At 30.7% G+C, this 19,156-nt stretch overlaps 1 long non-coding RNA gene across 2 annotated transcripts; it reads left to right on the plus strand.

Moving 5' to 3' along the window:
- Window positions 1-12,368: 12,368 nt before the first annotated feature.
- LOC132046066 (uncharacterized) lies at window positions 12,369-18,320 on the plus strand. Of its 2 annotated transcripts, none has more exons than XR_009412591.1 (3): window positions 12,369-12,673; window positions 12,885-13,019; window positions 16,421-16,717. It is a non-coding gene; the product is annotated as an uncharacterized LOC132046066 (long non-coding RNA). The 2 variants fall into 2 exon arrangements; XR_009412590.1 differs by lacking the exon at window positions 16,421-16,717 and adding an exon at window positions 17,887-18,320 and having other exon boundaries at window positions 12,370-12,673.
- The last annotated feature ends 836 nt before the right edge of the window (window positions 18,321-19,156 follow it).

The following is a 19,156-nucleotide window of genomic DNA, read 5'->3' on the forward strand; positions in this document are numbered from 1 at the left end:
TGGTCATACCCATCTAAATTAGTAGAAAAATGCCATTACCATTGAAATTCTTTGATTCTGTCCTCTCCTCTGCACAAAAAATCTTCAAACCCACTCATCCCGTCTCCACCATCACTAAAATTTTATCCGATTTTTTGCAATTGGGTTTGCATTAGAAAAGTTGCTCTGCCGGGAATGACTTGTTTAAAGAAAAAATCCAAATTCAGAAAAATAAAATTAATCAAGAATAGAGCTAAAAATTAAGAGATGAAAAAGACACCATAATTATGAAGTAAAGGAGGCCTCTGGTTTGAGAAATGGATTAACGGTCTAGGGGATGGGAAAATGGACACTACAACACAAGGCATATATTGCTACAAAATACATTGTAGCTAAATATAAAAATTCCGTGGCTAAACTCTTTAGCTACAATTTTTTTTTTCCGTAACATTCGTAAAGCAAAATGTAGCGTAGCTAAAGTTAGCTACAAACTTTACATGGTCCGTGGCCTAAGGACATGTACTTATTGCCAAGAGTTTTTTTTGTGTTGTAGCCGTGATGGCGAACATTTCGCCACGAAAAATATACTTATAGCAAGTCGATTTTATTCTTTAGCCACGACTAATAAAATTTGTAGTTATCTTCATATTGTAACCACAAGGTCTAGTATTGTAGCAAAAGATTTAATTTGTTTGCCATGAAACTCAAATTTTATGGCTATTTCCATAGCTTAGTTTTGTGGCAATAGTACTCATATTTAGTTACGAATTAAAAAATTCATAGCCGTGAATTAAGGTATTTGCTACAAATAATTCCTTATTACAACTAAGAATCCATGTCTTTAGCCATGAAATAAATTGCATTGTAGCTAAAAAGAATCTTCATTTGCTACGGAAATTCAAAATTTATTGCCATGTTCTTTATACGTGGCAATTATAAGAGTATATGTCTAGCTACAAATTCAAAAGTTCATAGCTAAAAATCCATACTTTTTTGCTATGGAAATAAATACATGTCCATGTTCTCATTTGCGTGGAAATTTTATGTATGTTTAGCTATGAATTCTTTTTTTTTTATATAGGAATTCAAAAATTGCAGAGCTACTAACTGAAAAATTTGCCACCAACATTGTTAGCCATATAATGTAGCTGAGAATTCAATTTTGGCATAAAAGTTATAAACAATATTGTAGCAGAATATCTTCAATTGTTTAATAAAGGCAATATATTAGGGGAAAAAAAAGCATAATAAAGGTTCAACAATAGCATTCAAAATAGTGAAACATCACTTTATTCAAACATATCAATATACTTTTACAAGAGAAAAAATAATTATTCATGTCCCATCGATTTTGATGCTTCTGTAACTCCTCGATAAGCTGCAGTAACAATTAAAAAAATAAGAAAATGATACAATAAAGTATTCTTCTTAAAAATTAAATTTTAGTGTAAATATTAATATCATTTTAAAGAAATCACAAATTTACTGGATTAGTAATTAAAAAAAATATATATATATCACTTATTAGATTTTTATCATCTGCTACCATTAGTTGGATTTTTTTCTTCCCATCGTTTCCTACAAATATATATATATATGATCCTAAACTACAAATTTGCATACAGAATATTTGTAGCTACGTTTAGGATCATATATAATATAATTGTCAATCCATAAAAAAATAAAGAAGATTAAAAGCTTCATCTCTTGTCTTGCTCAATCTCTTTCCAATCATTTACCTTTACAAAGTTTGACTTCTAACCTCCCCCGCCTTCTAGAAGAAAGAGCAAGAAGCCAGTAAAGGGAAAAGTAACAAGGAAGGTGGTTATTTTTTCTTCCACATACGTTTCCTACAAATATATGATTATCAAATATGATCCAAACTCCACATACTTGATGCTAAAAATACCTAAAATGAACCGGTTAGGTTAAAAAACAGCAAACCGTTCGGCTTATACCGATTGCGTTTATATAGCGGTTTGGAGTGAAGTTAAAATCTATTTTTTTTTTTTTTGTATTATATATATATATTATAGATTTATTAGTATATTGTAGCTATATTTACATATGTTATACAAGGATCATATATAATATAATTGTACATATATATGTATCCTTATATATATATATATATATATATATATAACTTAATATATATATATATATATATATATATATATATATATATATATATATATATATATATATATATATATAAATATATATATATGATGCAGTATAACTTAATATATATACTTTTATATATGTACTATATACTATATATACTTATCTATATGTCTTAATATATATATATATATGCTATCTATATATCTATATATCCTATATATTATATATATCTATATATATATACACTATATACTATATATACTTATATATATAGTATATATATATATACTAATACTTATATATTTATATGTATATATATGTACTATATATATATATACTATATATACATATCTACTATATATACTTATATATATCTATATATACAATCTACATATCTACCTATATATATACTTATATATATGCCTTATATCTTATATGTATATATATGTACTATATACTATATATACTATATATATATACTATATATACATATCTACTATATATACTTATATATATACTATATATACATATCTACATATCTACTATATATATATATATATTTATATACTATATATACTATATATATGTGTATAACTTAATATATATACTATATATATACTATATATACTTATATATATGTACTATATACTATATATACTTACTTATATACAAGTATATATATACTATATACTATATATATTTATATATATACTATATATACATATCTACTATATATACTATATATACTTATATATATACTATATATACATATCTACTATATATACTTAATATATATACTATATATATTTATATATACTTATATATGTGTATAACTTAATATATATACTATATATACTTATATATATGTACTATATACTATATATACTTACTTATATACTTATATATATACTATATATACTTATATATATACTATATATACTTATATATATACTATATATACATATCTACTATATATACTTAATATATATACTATATATATTTATATACTATATATACTTTCTGGTAAAACAAATACACTGTGTTAACGAACCGTTAAACCGGTTCCGTTTAACTGTCCGGTTACCGGTTTGACCGGTTGCCACCTTTACTTGATGCAGAGTTAAAAATATAATTTCCCACTGTTATAAGCGCGAAATTAACACTTAATTTTCACCAAATTACATGGCTTTGACTGCAAATAGTGCCTGTAGAAGTTCATAAGGACCAAAATATTGAACAAGATCAAAAAGAAATTAGCGAACATGATAAAAATTACTACTTCAAAGTGATAGATATAGATAATGACCTACATTTTACCCATTATATAGCCATATCTTAATGAATTTGGAGTTATTTTTCTTTATGGGTATGAACAAAATCTCAAAAAACAGAGCACACAATAGAAGAACAAAAAATATACTCCATATAAAAACATATTTTCAAAAGCTGTGCTACAAGCTGGGGGTAATTTATTGAGTTAATGTATTAAGCCGTAAAATAAAGAAGTTGCAAAGACAAGGTTGGCAACACCACTTTTTGTGGAGTACCGTGGCTGAGATTCTCTTTACTATCAATATACCAATGCCATTAGAATATGCTAAGTCCGTCCCTATTTTGCACTTTCCTTCACTAGGGCTATATACTCATTCATATATTAATGTCTATTAACAAAATATGCCTAGATAATCAATTTATAGAAGTCACATACAACAGTTGCTACAATCTAATCCAATTTTCCCCTTCCGCTGCCATTAAAACTTTGGCGTCTGGATTTTTCAAAAACAAGGAATCTGTGCATTATCCTTGCTTGTTTCGTTGTCTCTATTGTCCACATTAGTATCTTATTTTCTTTTTTGGTGTTTTTTAATTTATTACCTTGCATTAGTTGAACAATTTTAGAATTGCAAATCTAAGAACGAGAGAAAAGAGAGAGGAACTGACTATTAAAATCTACAAAAAAATAAAAATAAAAATGAAGGCTTTGTCCGGTGAATGAGACAGAGAAAGAAGATGTACCTTTTGTTTTTTCCGGAAATGGCTTTTGGATCTCTTTGAGAGTTTAGGGTTTTTGGTTCTCTCTAATCTCTCCAATCTCCTTGTCAATTTTATTTTTGCTCTCTAATTTCTCTAATAGGAAAATAAGGCTCTAATTTAGGCACAAAAAAAATTAGAGGGAAACAATTTGGAGGGATTTTTTTTGGCTAATTCATTCTCTCTCTTTTCAATTTGAATTTCATGTTTCCCTCCTAATAATTATAACAACAACAAAAAAAAAAAGCTCTGGTACGAACTTTTTCTTTAGGTAGTAATTCCTTTCTATTCGATGTGTAGTACAGTATTAGATTTACTCATTTTATTTTATAACTTATTAATCATTAAACATTATTCAAGGTTAATATGTATTAGATGCAAATTGTGGTATAAATACACTTCTATAATAACTATATATTCAATTATTAATCCTCGGTTCAACTAATTATAATTACATTTATAATAATTATTAATTAATTTAATTTTAATAGTAGATCGTAAAGGTGTTGTTCAGATAGATTGGGTTCGAGTAAAATAACAATTCTCGAAACACTTGATCATGATAAAACTTGAGTGAGACATAGTGAAGTTTTATTTAAATTCGATATAATTGTTAATCAAAAGTACTTAGATATAATCATTTATTTGTTTAAATTATATTGAAACTTACGAGTAAGACCTTATAAAATTGAATCGACTTGAACTATGAACACCTCTAATTACACTAGATCAAAAAAGGTATTATTCCAATATATCATGTCTGAATAAAATAACATGAATACTCAAAACACTTGATAGGATTGGGGGAGGCTTAGTGAAGTTTTGTTTAATTTGATATAATTAGTTAATAAAATATAATTAGATATAATCACCTATTTATTCAAGTAAGATAAATTTATCTTATATTTATTTAATTTTTTAAGTAAGTTCCTGTAAAATTAACTCGATCCGAATGATGAACACCTCTAATTACATATAAAGGTATTACTCCAGTAGACCATGTCCAAGTCAAATTAGTAACCATTTTGGAAACACTTGATCAGGATGAAGCTTGAGTGAAACTTATTGAAGTTTTGTTTTAATTTGATATAATTAGTTAATCGAAGTTAATATAATCACTTATTTATAAAAGTTATATTTGAAACTCACGGGCTATAAAATTGAATCGAATTGAACAATTAACACATCAAATTACACTAGATCGATAAATGTATTATTTTAATTGAACAGGTCAAATAACAATTCTGGAAGCGTTTGATAAGAATGAAGCTTCAATGAAATATAGTGAAGTTTTGTTTAAGTTTGACATAATTAGTTAATCAATATATAATTTGTTAATCAATATTAATTAGATATAATCACCTCTCTATTGAAATTATATTTGAATCTTACTGATAAGGCCTATAAAATTGAATCGCATTGAACAATTAACACCTCTAATTACATTAAATCAATAAAGGTATTATTTTGATGGACGTGTTCGCGTCAAATAACAATTCTAACGTTTGACCAGGATGAAGCTTGCGTGAGACTTTTTGAAGTTTTGTTTGAATTTGATATAGTTAGTTAATAGAAGTTAACATATAATCACTTATTATTTACAATATTTTTGAAATTTACAAGCTATAAAACTGAATCGGATCATTGATTTCAATAATTACACTAGACCGATAAAGGTATTGTTAAGATGGAACATAATTGAGTCAAATAACAATTCGGGAAGCACTTGATTAAAATGAAGCTTCAGTAAAACTTAGTGAAGCTTTGTTTAAATTCATTATAATTAGTTAATAAAAAGTGATTAGATTTAATCATCTATTTATAAAGACTTAACATATGGTATAGATACACTTCTGTAATAACTACACTCAATTATTAATCCTCAGTTCAACTAATTATAATTATATTTGCAATAATTATTAAGTAGATCATAAAGGCATTGTTCAGATAGATTAGGTTCGAGTAGAATAATAATTCTCTAAACACTTGATCAATATAAAACTTGAGCGAGACATAGTAAAATATTATTTAAATTCGTTATAATTAGTCAATCAAAAGTAATTAGATATAGTCACCTATTTATGTATATTATATTTGAAACTTACAAGTAAGACCCAATAAAATTGAATCGAACAATTAACACCTCTAATTATGCTGGATCGATATAGGTATTATTGCGATGAAACTGTTGTATGACTTTATCATAAAGTTTGACTCTCTAATTTAATTTCTGCACTTATTAAATGACTTTGTCTTCAATTTAAATATCTATTTGATGAATATTTGATTTTATGATGCCATTTATAAACTTGCTTATGCAATCAATTATACCTATCAGAATATAGAGATATCTCAAAAATCATATATACATACATATTTCATCTAACTATAAAAATTTGTAACAACTAATTTGTTGTAATTATATTAGTACTATTTTTATGGTAGCTTAAAGTGTAAGAAATTTTTTATTTAATGTGGCTAAAAGATTGATATTGGTACAAAAAATTTCAAATCGTGGTAAAAAAATATTAATTAGGTACGAAGTTTTATCACAATAATAAATCTATGGCTATATCATTTTGTCATGACAAATAATTATAGCTATCAATCCAATTATTGCCACGACTTTGTAGTACTCAAAGCAACAATATCTATTTAGCTATAATATATTGTTTTAAATGGCTTCTTATAATTAAAAGGTTACTACTGTTACAACATTTTTCAACTGGTGGTAAAATTAATAATTAGCTATGAAATTTGATTATAGCAAAAAATCTATGGCTATATCATTTAAACTTTGCAATATTTTTTCTGACTTTAAGGAAGAATATTTATTTAGCTACAACATTTTGTTTCACATAATTTATTGTGGCTAAAAGGTTATTATTACTACAGTAAGTTTCAACTCGTGGAAAAATGTAATAATTAGCCACGAAATTTTACTTTAGCAAAAAATGTGTGGCTATATCATTTAATTATTGACACAATCTTTTATAACTTGAAGTAGAAATATTCATTTAGCTAGAATATTTTGTTTCAAATAATTTATTGTGGCTAAAAAGTCATTATTGCTACAATAACTTTATGGCGTGGCAAAAACTTATGATTAGCTACAAAATTTCTTTATGACAAACAATTTGTGGCTATATCACTTAACTATTGCCACGAGTTTTATAATTTGAAGCAAACATATTTGTTTAGCTACAATATTTAATTTTAAATAATTTATTGTGGCTAAAAGATTGTTATTGCTACATTAACTTTTATGCCGTGGCGAAAACTTATGATCAGCTACAAAATTTTATTGTAGCAATAAAGTTGTAGCTATTTAGGTAATTATTGCCACTATTGTTAGCAATTATAGCAAAAATAAGGAATTAGCTTTGTCAATTTGATTTTCGTAGCTAAGAAATTTTATAATTTTGTAAATAGCCATGGAGTTTGAATTTTTGTGACTATTACTAGGTAATAGCTACGAATTTTAAATTCATAGCTTAGATTTCGTAGCTATAGTTGTCTTATGTTGTAGTGGGAGAGGATGATCTTGGCATAGGTGGGTGGGATGGGGTTGTATTTCTTTTTTCATATTGTATTTTAGTTTATGTTTTAGTTATATTAATAGAAAAAATAAATTACACGTGTCATTTTATAATTGGTCTATCAATGTTATACCCCGCGTTTTCAGAGCATGAGTTTGACATGTACCTCATCGTAGTAATGAGATGTTTTGAAAGGCACAAGCCATGGAAAGTACGTAACAACGAAGAAAAAGGTGAATTACGATCTCGTAAATCGTAATCGGAAAGAATATTTTGAAACACGGGAACATGGCCATTATTAGTGTAATAAGTGATAAATATCATGTATGGAGAATTTCGGAATATTAAAAGGATTGAGCAAATTGAAGAAAATAAGTTCGACGAAAAATTTGAGAAACGCGGGATGATTTTAGTTAACTTTGGAGGCGCGTATCTCATAGTATATGGAGTTTTAAGGTGGTTCAAAGTCCTAAAATGAAGTTCGTCGAGTCTAGTTTGTAATGCAACCAACCGTTCATTGATAGGACATCGGAGTAGAGAATTATAGACGTTACAAACCTGAGCATGTCGACGCGAAACAACATTCCGCCGGGCCGCTACGGTGCAGCGCTACGTTCTGCTACAGATCTTGCTACGATCTTGTAGCCTCTGATGCGACTTGACATTCCGTTTTAAGGACAAAAATCTCATTTTTTTCGGCCAAAGTTCCAAAAAATTTCCGGAAAATTCAGACACAAAAAGGGAGCAAATATACCTCACAAAATGAGAATTTTGAGTGAAATTTCAAGTAACGAAGTACCAATCGAAGTCCGGGCAACGCATAGTCACGAATATAATTTCATTTGGAATTAGAGGAGCATGGGAACAAGAAAATGTTGAAGAACTAAGTGAAGAAGGTAAGTTTTAATCCTCTTTTCATATGTTATGGATGGTTTAAATGTGTTGTAGTGTGAGGAAATGGATGAAAAATCATGGAATTTTTTTGTTGAAGGCTGGCCGAAAATTTACCGTTTTGTTTGGCAAAGAATGAACAAATTTTATTTAGTATGTTTTGGTTGTTGTTGTATGGATTTTATGATGAAAATGATGGTTTAATGATTTAAATGGAAGTTGGAATCGTTTGTAGGTTGTGGGAGAAGCTAATGTAATTTTAATATAGTTTCTTGAATTTATGGGATTAATGTTGTTAAAGTATGGATTGTTAGTATGGTTTATGAATTTGGAAGAAAAGAAATGTGTTGTTGATGTTTTCTTGAACTTGGAGTGCTTCGGGTGGCATTTTGTATGTTGAGTGGGGCTGATTTGAATAATTTGTGAATTGTCCGAAGTGTTCTTGAAATCTTGTTTGAATGATTTGGATTAGTACTTGGACATGTGATCGTCGATGTTGGTTCGAACATATGTAGTTGAATTGAATATAAAAGAATGTCGTCGAATTATGTAGAAAGGAGTTATAAATGTTAGAATGCGTTTGAGATTGATTATTAATGTCGTTTATATGGTTATTGGCATGGTTGTTGAATTTGGCCGAGTTGAATCTCGGGGTTGTTGCGTTATAGGGGAAGTCTTTGCCCAAATTTACGTAAATAAAAGTAATGGCTTGGAATTGAATTCGTTGTGCCATGGTTAATGTTCGATGCCTATTGATGTTGTTGTAGATTTTGAGAAGACAAGACTTACGTTTGGACTAGCTAGGAAGCAAAACCGAGGTATGCGAAGCTTACCGCTGCTTTTCTTTTGGCATGTCTTAGACGGGATTAAGGTATGACATGATTTGTGTCTCGGGAGTAACTCCATTCTTAGGTTTGAGTATGTTTGTGATTCGTATTTGCTTTTGATGTTGGCATCCTTAGTATGGTTAGGTTGTGGTTCGTATGTCTTTGATATGATTGAGTTTGAAAAGTTGTGTAAACGGTTTTACTTTGAAAGGATCTTACGTCTAAAAATGTTCGTAACTTTCATGAACGGTATTGGATTGCTTTGAGCTCGTAAACGATTCTCATTCGTCTCTTGATATTCGTATCCTTAATGCGGTTGAGTTATAATTCTTATATCTTTTGTATGATTAAATTTTTAAGGTTTTCAAAAGAATTTTGTTTTTCAAAAAAAGATTTGTTCCTAACGAGTTCGAAACTACGAACGACCGTAACTTTCAAGAAAGAGCTCGGATCGCCTTGATTCCTTCGCAAATGATTTTATGACGAGTAAGGACTTTGATTCTTATAGGCGGGCCCGGATTGGGTTGACGCTCGTCCGTGGGTCCCGCGACTTTCTATGTTGGTTATAATGACCTATTTTTGAAAAAGAACCAATATGACTATCTTTCCGACCCCCCGAGTATGATTACTTATTTATCGGTTGAGTTTGAAATAAGGATTTTTATGCACATGATTTTGGTACGTAACTATGGTTTTTGAAGTTCGGTTTGATATGCTCAGGGGGATTCGGGAGAAAACCCATTTGACTCTTTGTTTTGGTTTTGAACCAATAGTTCGCTTTGGTTATTCGGTTGAGTTTGAAATGATGATTTGTATGATTATGGTTACTTACGATCACGTTCGTGCGTTTTGTGTTACCTCTTTCACGGGATCCGGACCGCATATGATCGCGCACTATGATATACTACGGTGTTATCGTGTTACGGATCCGAGACCTCGCCATAGGGTACGGTTCCGTTTGTAGATTATCTTTGTGATATGGCTTATGATATGTTGTGATGGTGTGTTATGTTCGGGGTTGTCCAGATTTGAAACTTCGGTGTTATCGTCGTGTTGTGGCGCCGGAATGTGGTGGCGACCACGTTACGTAAGCCGGTCTCATGGACCGCATTTGGTATGTGATGATGTATGATGATATGATGGGATTTGTTCCACGATGGTAGATGGGCAAACCTAATGACGAGAGCAAATTCACATTGGTCTAGGCAAATCATCGGTTAATGTTATTTCATATAATGATTATGATGCGCCTGGGTATGAGTAAGTATGATTTGTGTGTCGGATGTAAGTACTGGTATTTGGGTTTTTATACTCACTTACCGTACCCCCCGACTTAGGTTATGATTTCATTTTCGTATGTCTTTATGCTTTACATACTCGGTGACATAACCCGTACTTACCCCTTTCTGGGGCCGCGTTTCATGCCACGTGTGTACCCACGGATGAGTAGGTGATGTTGGCACAAGATGTTCCGGCACTCGGATTGGCGAGTTCCATGTCTTCCCATCTTTGTCGCCGAGTCCGAGTGCTCGTATGTGTATCCGAGATGTTAGTAGAGACTTTGCGAACAAAGCACGAGTGTATGATATGTCGGTTCTGTTTTTGTAAGCGGCTATGTAAGCGTGTGTTTGTATGCATTACGCTACCGATGTGTTTGGCAAGCGGCTATATAAGCCGAAATACTATGTGCCTTATATTACCGATCTTCATACGACTGCAGATTTTATTTGAGAAAAAACGAAAAGCATGTTTGTTTTCTGAAAAATTTTCATTACGTGCGCATGTTATGTTTTGTGGGCCCGTATGGTTATGAGTATTACGATAGCCGTCGGGTTCGCTCGGCCCTAGGTAAGGGTGGTGCCATCATACCCCATTTTAAAGGTGTGACAATCAAACACATTAGAAGTAAGTGTGTTTCACACACTTGATCTTATATACAAAGGTGTTTAAAAGACACATTTTTGTCAAGTTTAAGTGTCTATCTGGTCACTAGCTAAGTTTGAATGTCTATCTTACAAAACATGCCAAGTTTAAGGGGCTATCTAGGTATTAAGCCTTCAGAAAATCTAGGCAGCACACAAGTCTCAAACCTAACCCATCTTTTTAGAATCTTTGACCGAAAATAATCCATTATTTAAACCAATTAACGAAAATAATACCTTTTTTTTTTTTTTTGAAAATTTTCAAAACTAGAATAAACGTATTTCACATAACATATTACATATTATTTTATTCAAAAAATCTAACGGGCAAAACTAATGTAACGTGTTATTAATTCGTATGTGGCAACAATAATGTTTTAGGCGTTCAATGTAATTAGCGTTTTATTACTAGTCGATGCCCAATTCTAGTTGGAAGACTAACCTTTCTCTTCCCAATCCTAAATATGAGTGTGGAATCCATCTATTTAGAGAACCTTTGCTTATTATCTCTATTACTTGAGTACCTGCTGATTCTATTATGACACCGATTTTTTAATCTTTTTGTAGACACTTTATTTAATTTTAGAAACAAAATTTTGATGGGTATGGATTCTTATATGTGTAGATTTTTGTAATGATAATGAAATCGGATTTGTGTAGTTAGATAAAGCATGTGATAGGCCCGATGGAAAATCTTCTGCCAATTCTCTTATATCTCTCTAAAAAGAAACAACGGTAAGACCTAATGATGGTTGTATAACTTTGTACCCCCCCCCCCACCTGCCTTTTTTTTTTTTTTTCCTATTCATGTTGCAAGCTTTAAAAAAGTCATAGATAATTAATATATATCTCTTCTTGGAACTGCTATATCAAATAGACTAAGAATGCGAACACATATTGCATACTTCTGTAAATAAGAGATGTCTCATCCGGTTGAGTTGTTGCTATCAGTTTCATGTATGCACGTGTGGTGTTCAAAATTTATTAGAAAATTATTTCTAAATTCACTCATTTTTATTATAGAGAAAGACAACGCAAAGTTGTGAGTGAAATAAAGAGTTTTAGTAAATGAGGATTACGAAGAATTGCAGTGTAAAACCCAAATTTGTAATATGCCCTCCTTTTTGGCTTTCATGTTTATATTAACAATCACGTTCTAGTTTCATCTCAGCTTTTTCTTTTTCCATCAAATGATACTGTTTTTTTTTTTAATACATAATGGAAATAACAATTGATTTATAGTACTCTTTAAGATTTCATTTGCTAATGATGCAACAACAACATGGGAAGAGTACAAAAAGAAAACCTTTCTCGTGCCATGAAGAGGTGACGGTGTGAGTATCTGAAGAGTAATAAGGTAAAATTTCAGCTCAAATCTACTACTTGATAGGACTATTAATGACTATGAGCTCAAACGCCATCGCCAATTTTCTGGTGCTATTGGAGTTCTCATATGGATCCCTATATATCTGATTATATCTAAAAAAAATTGCACGTAGCCACTCTTTGTTATGCTTAATAATTCTTAAAGATGGAATCTAATTGTTGATATCTTTGTCATAAAACAGATTTGTTGACATTTTAGCCAATTGGCTCCAATTTGTTTGATTTGGATAAGCGTCTCTTGGTTTCCAGCTGATTGGTCCCAATGTTGTTCGATCAAATTTAGATCGTCATCTCTGATATTTACTAATGGAAGCAAGGTAATCTTATTTATCTTGTGCTCTTTTACAATTTGTTTTGTTTTCTTCTTGTCTCTCCTTTTAGAGGAAGAGAGTGAAGTCTCCATGACCCTTTTTTATTATTTCTTTTCTTCTAGCTATTGAAAAACTAGACTAAATTTAATTATGGGCATAAAAAAGGTGATGGGGCATCTTTCGTATGCCAAGATTTCTATTTATTAATTTTCTCAGAATCAGAAAGCAGTGCCTTAAGTATCCTATGTATCATTAAATATCTTCTCCGTTTCTACAATAGATCATTGTGCATTAATATCAAATCGATCTTTTTAGGCTTTTGCTTTGCGATATTGTATATAAGAGGTTGTAGTATGTGTAAGATGTGTTGTGCATCCATGGTAGACCAGAGGTAAAACAATTTTCTTGATCAAAGATTTAGCTTATTGTGATTATGGTAACCGCCACGCAAAATCGTCTCATATGCTTAGCAAATTTATGTTTGCGAGCTCTGAAGTTCACTGTGGCTTCAGTTTAGACCTTACAAGATTGCAACACGTCTATCTAAATTCAGGGGCGAATACAGCTATAAAAAATGAGTCACGTGAACACATGGTCACCCGACTAAACTCGGTATATTATGTATATAATCCGTAAAATATATCTAATATTAACTAAAGGAACACAAGCTCAAACTAGACTGAATGGGCACTAGCTAAGTGCTATCTTTAATCCCTTAAGGTTGTGGCGTCGAACCCTACTAGACGCACTGGATTCGCCTCTGTCTAAATTTCTAAAATGGATTTGCCTTCATATCATGCTAAAAATTCAAATGCCAATTTAATCGGAGTAAATACACATTTTTGTACACTTATATACAAATATTATCTATCTTCTTTTATGACCGCGCGAAGCGCAGGCAAATTGACTAGTAAAGTGATATATGATATTTGATTGTCGTCTCTTAACATTATATTAAGGATTGTGGATAGTTAGTGTTGAACTGATCTGAAGTCCATAAGACTAATTAACAAAAAGGAATTGATTAGAAGACAATGGTGCAGGTGAAAGATGTGAAATAGTTTAATAATCCAATCCAATACCTTACCTTAAGGAGTGTGAAAATGGGTTTACTAAGGGCCTATTTGGAAAGCCACCCAGATAATTGGAATTGAGTATAATTGAGTGTAATTATACAGTTTGGCCTGTTTGTTTGATCAAGTAATTACACAGTTAGGTGGGAATTGGGTGTAATTGAGAAGATGTACTTACACTCTCCAATTCTCAAGTTGGGAGGAGGGGGGGGGGGGGGGGGGGCGGGGGTTTGAGAATTGAGTGTAATTACAGGGTTACTTTTTAGTTTGTTTCTTTTTTGTTTATTTTAAATTATTTTTTATTTCTATTATTTTAATTTCTTTGGATTTTTTATTTTTACTTTTTAATTATTTTTATTTTTTAAAATGTATTTTTCATTTCCTTTCTTCTCCTTCCCAACCTTTACTTCTTGTGGTTCCATGTAATTGCTCGTATTTTTTTATTTTTTTTATTTAGCATACTTAGTGTTATTATTCTAATTTTTGTAACTACACCTCTTAATATTGAAAAGAATGAGTCATTAACAAACATGACATATAACGAGTGATGTTATTAAAGTAGAATTTCGTTGTGAATGAGATTATAGACTTATATTTTTCCTTTCTTTTGAATTATTTGCTTAAGTTTCCTTGGAACTTAGTTACGTAATGTTGGAATTTGACCTCAAAGTATTATGTTAAACTTTTTCTTTTGGATTTTGAATTTAGGTTATATTTTCAATTTTAAGTTATTTGCGTTCACATTGCATGTTGTTTATTTTTCACTTACATTTGATGGATTTTTTGTGTCAAACATTTGAATAATGTTTTCATTATATTTATTATATATTATTTTTTTGTCAAACATCCAATCCATTATGTTCTAAAAAAAAGCCTTCTTTTAAGTTTATAATTAACTAAAATTAAATATTATTAATTTGAAAAATATATATCTATTATTTTTTGCAATATTAGTTACAAATACATGATTATTACTTAATATATTTTCAAGAAACAATGTGTTATTAAATAACTAATTTAATATCATTTATAAAGGCAAATATTTTTTAACTATTAATTTTAAATTTTTTATAATTAAATTTTATTTTTAAATTAAACTAACTGTGTAATTACACTTGTGCAACCAAATATCACGCTTGCAACTACACTGTAATTACGTTATGACAAACAAACAGGTCGTCGTTATTACTAGGCTATGTAATTACTACCCTAGTAATTACACCAATTCCAATTACCAGGTGGCTTTCCAAACAGGCCCTAAATGTTTGATGTGATACCAAATTAAGACATTTAATCCAAAATCTTTAAGACATCGGACATCTTAGTTTCTTATGATTTAAGACTAGTTCTAGTTTGCGTGGTGCAACTTACTAATACGTACAATATTCATGGCAAAATTAGAATATTGATCAGAAGCTTTGCCATGCCTACAGTATTCAAAGAGGGCAGAGTATCTGCTGTAGTAGAATCAGACCAAATGAAGAGTTCATCGTCTCCCAAAATCAATCCAAAATAAGTTTTTTAACCGTATTACCTGAATAAATTTCATTTTTTTTTTTGCACGGATTTCCCTTCAAACGCACTGGTCTTTAATTTTTGCCCCTCATATATGTGGTCTTTAATTTTTTGCCTTTGCTACTTATTATGAAAATATTCAAACCTATTTAGCAAGACATAATTTCTGTAACATTTTTATTTTTGGAACTGAACTTTTACCTCGCTTGGCAGAAATTTCTGTAGAAATTTAGTTATGTGGCATAAGTTTTGTAGTATTTCTCGACGTATTATGTTAAGTGTTAAATGTTTACCAAAATTTATGAAGGATATAAACGAAAACATAATTTGTGTCAATGTTATGATACATATGCCAAAGTTAAATGTAAACTATACCTTGCGAACTAAAATTATGCTGTTTTTAAGATTACGTTGAGTGTTGAAAGTTTTTTCTTGTCTGACATAATTTTTGTGGATGTTAAGATACATACTCCGAAGTTAAATATAAACTATGCCGCGCCAAAAATTCTGAAGGACATAAGTTAAAGACCACAAATTTGAGGAGCCGAAATTAAAGACCACCCCGAGATAAGGCATTTGTGCGAGTGGCCCAATAAATTTGACGTAAACTTGAAGGAAAGTACATGTTTGGTCTTAGGTTATTGGGCCATGAAGCCATAGTGCTGGCTGTTCATAAATACTTAAAATGTTAATCTTGGTATATGAATTTGGATTCCCATTTGAAGAAGTGTTGTTCAGAGCATATATAGAACTTAATTGGAAATATTCACTTGTGTATTAGTTCTTCCTTGTACTTGCTGCTTCTTTCTCAATTTCTAGCTGCTTCTCAATGGTGGTGCTTCACATCTATAACTTCTTCCTTGAGAAGCTTTGAGCCATGGATAATTCCTGGTTCTGAAGAAGCTGATTCTTTTTCAATAATCCCAACATATATATTTTAACGTCAATTGATATGTTAAATACTTAATTCTTTTTGTATAGTATAATTTTTTATATTAACGTGAAAGACACGTGTAATGCACGTACACTAAAACTAGCAAGTAGATAGAGAGATAGATAGATTGGTGTAAGATTAAAATCGTGGCTAAAGGCGAAAACCACACTATAAACGTAGTTAAAAAAATATAGGTTAGTCACGGTTGTGTGTCTAGTTAGCTCGGTTGACTATAGCTAATTATTGTGGATGAAAATAAATTATATTCCAATTTCGAAATTTGCCACACATACGAGGCTAAAACTGATGTGTTGGAAAATATTTTTCTTTCGCTAGGTTGTTCAAATATTTTACTTTTTTTTAGCTATATTCTAATAAGCATTTCCCTGTAATTACATTATTAAGAGGTACACATAATAGTAACGTAAGCTACTTTTTGGTAGCACCAGTGAACCAGATGGCCGGGGCGATGGAATTTGAGACGGAGGACTGAAAACCGCTACTATATATTAAATAATAATTTCACATTTTGAATAATGTACACCCCTCCATTACTCTATTAACAATTGGCAAACAAGCCATTTATGAGTTCCAAGAACAATAACAGCTTAAACACCAAACGAATAACAACAGAGCAAATTACCTAAGAATAGTAGTCAATTGCACTCTTGAAGTCGTCCAAGAAAGCAATATCCCCAAATTTCTTAGAGGAAAAGAAGTATCCGGTAGATTTTAGATGTAATTAGAATATTGAGCATGCAAAATAATAGGAAATCCAACGAGACAGTCAAGAAATATTACCCCTTTTGACTGCCTAGCATGAATAATGCTTCCACTTGAAACTGGCTGAATGTACTACATGAATCTATCTTAATAATCAAGACTAGGTTAAATAATCAAATAAATGACCCATTTTTTTTTTCAACAAATAAATCTATCTTAAAGAACAATAATATTCAATTCTAAAGATTGATTAAACAATGGGTAAAAACCCTAAAATAATGGGTAAAAATCCTAAATCAAGAAGAAGAAGAAGTTGTAGTGAGAGAATATTTGTCTATAAGATTGTATATTCATTCACTCTAATTGTGTTAATCACACAGTTTACAATATATAAGCAGTGTAACTAACTACTTCTTAACTAACTTAATGAAAATGATTAACTCCTAACTAACTTACTTAATTTGCGTACATTTCTATCCTGTAGTAGAGAGAACTTACACTTAAGTCCCTAACTACTTTACAATACTACTTCCTTCAATACTCCCCCTCAAGCTAGGAACACTAAAGATGTTTAAGAGTCCTAGCTTGGAACTCAAATACTCATGTTGAATTGTTAACATATCTGCAGGCTGCTCTTGTTTTGAAATATACTTGGTAGAAACAAGTCCTTGCATGATTTTTTCCCTTATGAAGTGGCAATCGATTTCTATGTGCTTGGTTCTTTCATGATAAACAGGGTTTGTTGCAATTTGAATTGCTGTCACTGAAAATGTCTGTTGGACTGTTGATATCTACTCCCACTTCCTTCATTAATCCTAGCAACCAAATAAGTTCTAAAACTGTAGAAGCAATACTTATGTACTCTGCTTCTGCAGAGCTTCTAGAAATAGTGGTTTGTTTCTTAGACTTCCAAGTAATAAGTGACTCACCTAACTTGATGAAATAGCCAGTTACTGATTTTCTTGAAATGTGGCATGAAGCCCAGTCAGTATCACAGTATGCAGTGATGGTTTTTAATCTTTGTTTGATGGTAGCACACTTTGTCCAGGTTGGTTTTTCAAATATCTTACAATTCTAAGTGCAACCTCCATGTGAGACTGTTTAGGTTGCTGTAAGAATTGACTGAGTGTTTGTTGACTAAAAGCAATATCAGGTCTTGTCATGGTAAGGTAGCAAAGTTTTCCTATCAACTTCTGATAGGCACTTTGGTCTGTAAGAGGATCATTTACTAAATGTTTAGTTTTTGGAACATGTTCATCATAGAGTTTTGATGTCAACTTTACACTTCTGTCAAGAGTTATAGCAGGTTTAGATGCTGCTAAGCCAGTTCTGAGATTAGCTCATGACTATATTTTCTCTGATGCATCAAAATTCCATCTTTTGACCTGGCAAATTCTATCCCAAGGAAATATTTTAACTCTCCAAGATCTTTCATTTTGAATGCCCTTTGTAGACTGTTCTTCATTTCTTGAATCAGGTTGAGACTGCTTCCTGTAATAAGCATGTCATCAACTCAGACTAATACCATAACTATACCATCTGTAGTCTTTACAATATACAGGGACTGGTCATTTTGACTTTGTTGAAACTGAGATTTTGTTTAAGCTTCAGTTAGCTTTGCATTCCACTGTCTAGGGGCCTGCTTTAATCCACAGAAGGATTTAATGAGTATACATACTCTATTCTCCCTCTGACTCTTGAATCCTTGTGGGAGTTCCATATAAATTTCATCAAACAAATCACCTTGTAAGAATGCATTGTACACATCCTTTGGTGTATGTGCCAATTTTCCATAGCTGTCAGTGTGAGAACAGTTCTGACTGTCTTCATTTTCACAACTGGTGAGAAGGTTTGTTGATAATCTATGCCCTTTTTTTTATTATAGCCTTTTGCAACTA

The sequence above is a fragment of the Lycium ferocissimum genome, unplaced genomic scaffold (genome assembly GCF_029784015.1).
Source record: "Lycium ferocissimum isolate CSIRO_LF1 unplaced genomic scaffold, AGI_CSIRO_Lferr_CH_V1 ctg9249, whole genome shotgun sequence".
Classification (NCBI taxonomy): domain Eukaryota; kingdom Viridiplantae; phylum Streptophyta; class Magnoliopsida; order Solanales; family Solanaceae; genus Lycium; species Lycium ferocissimum.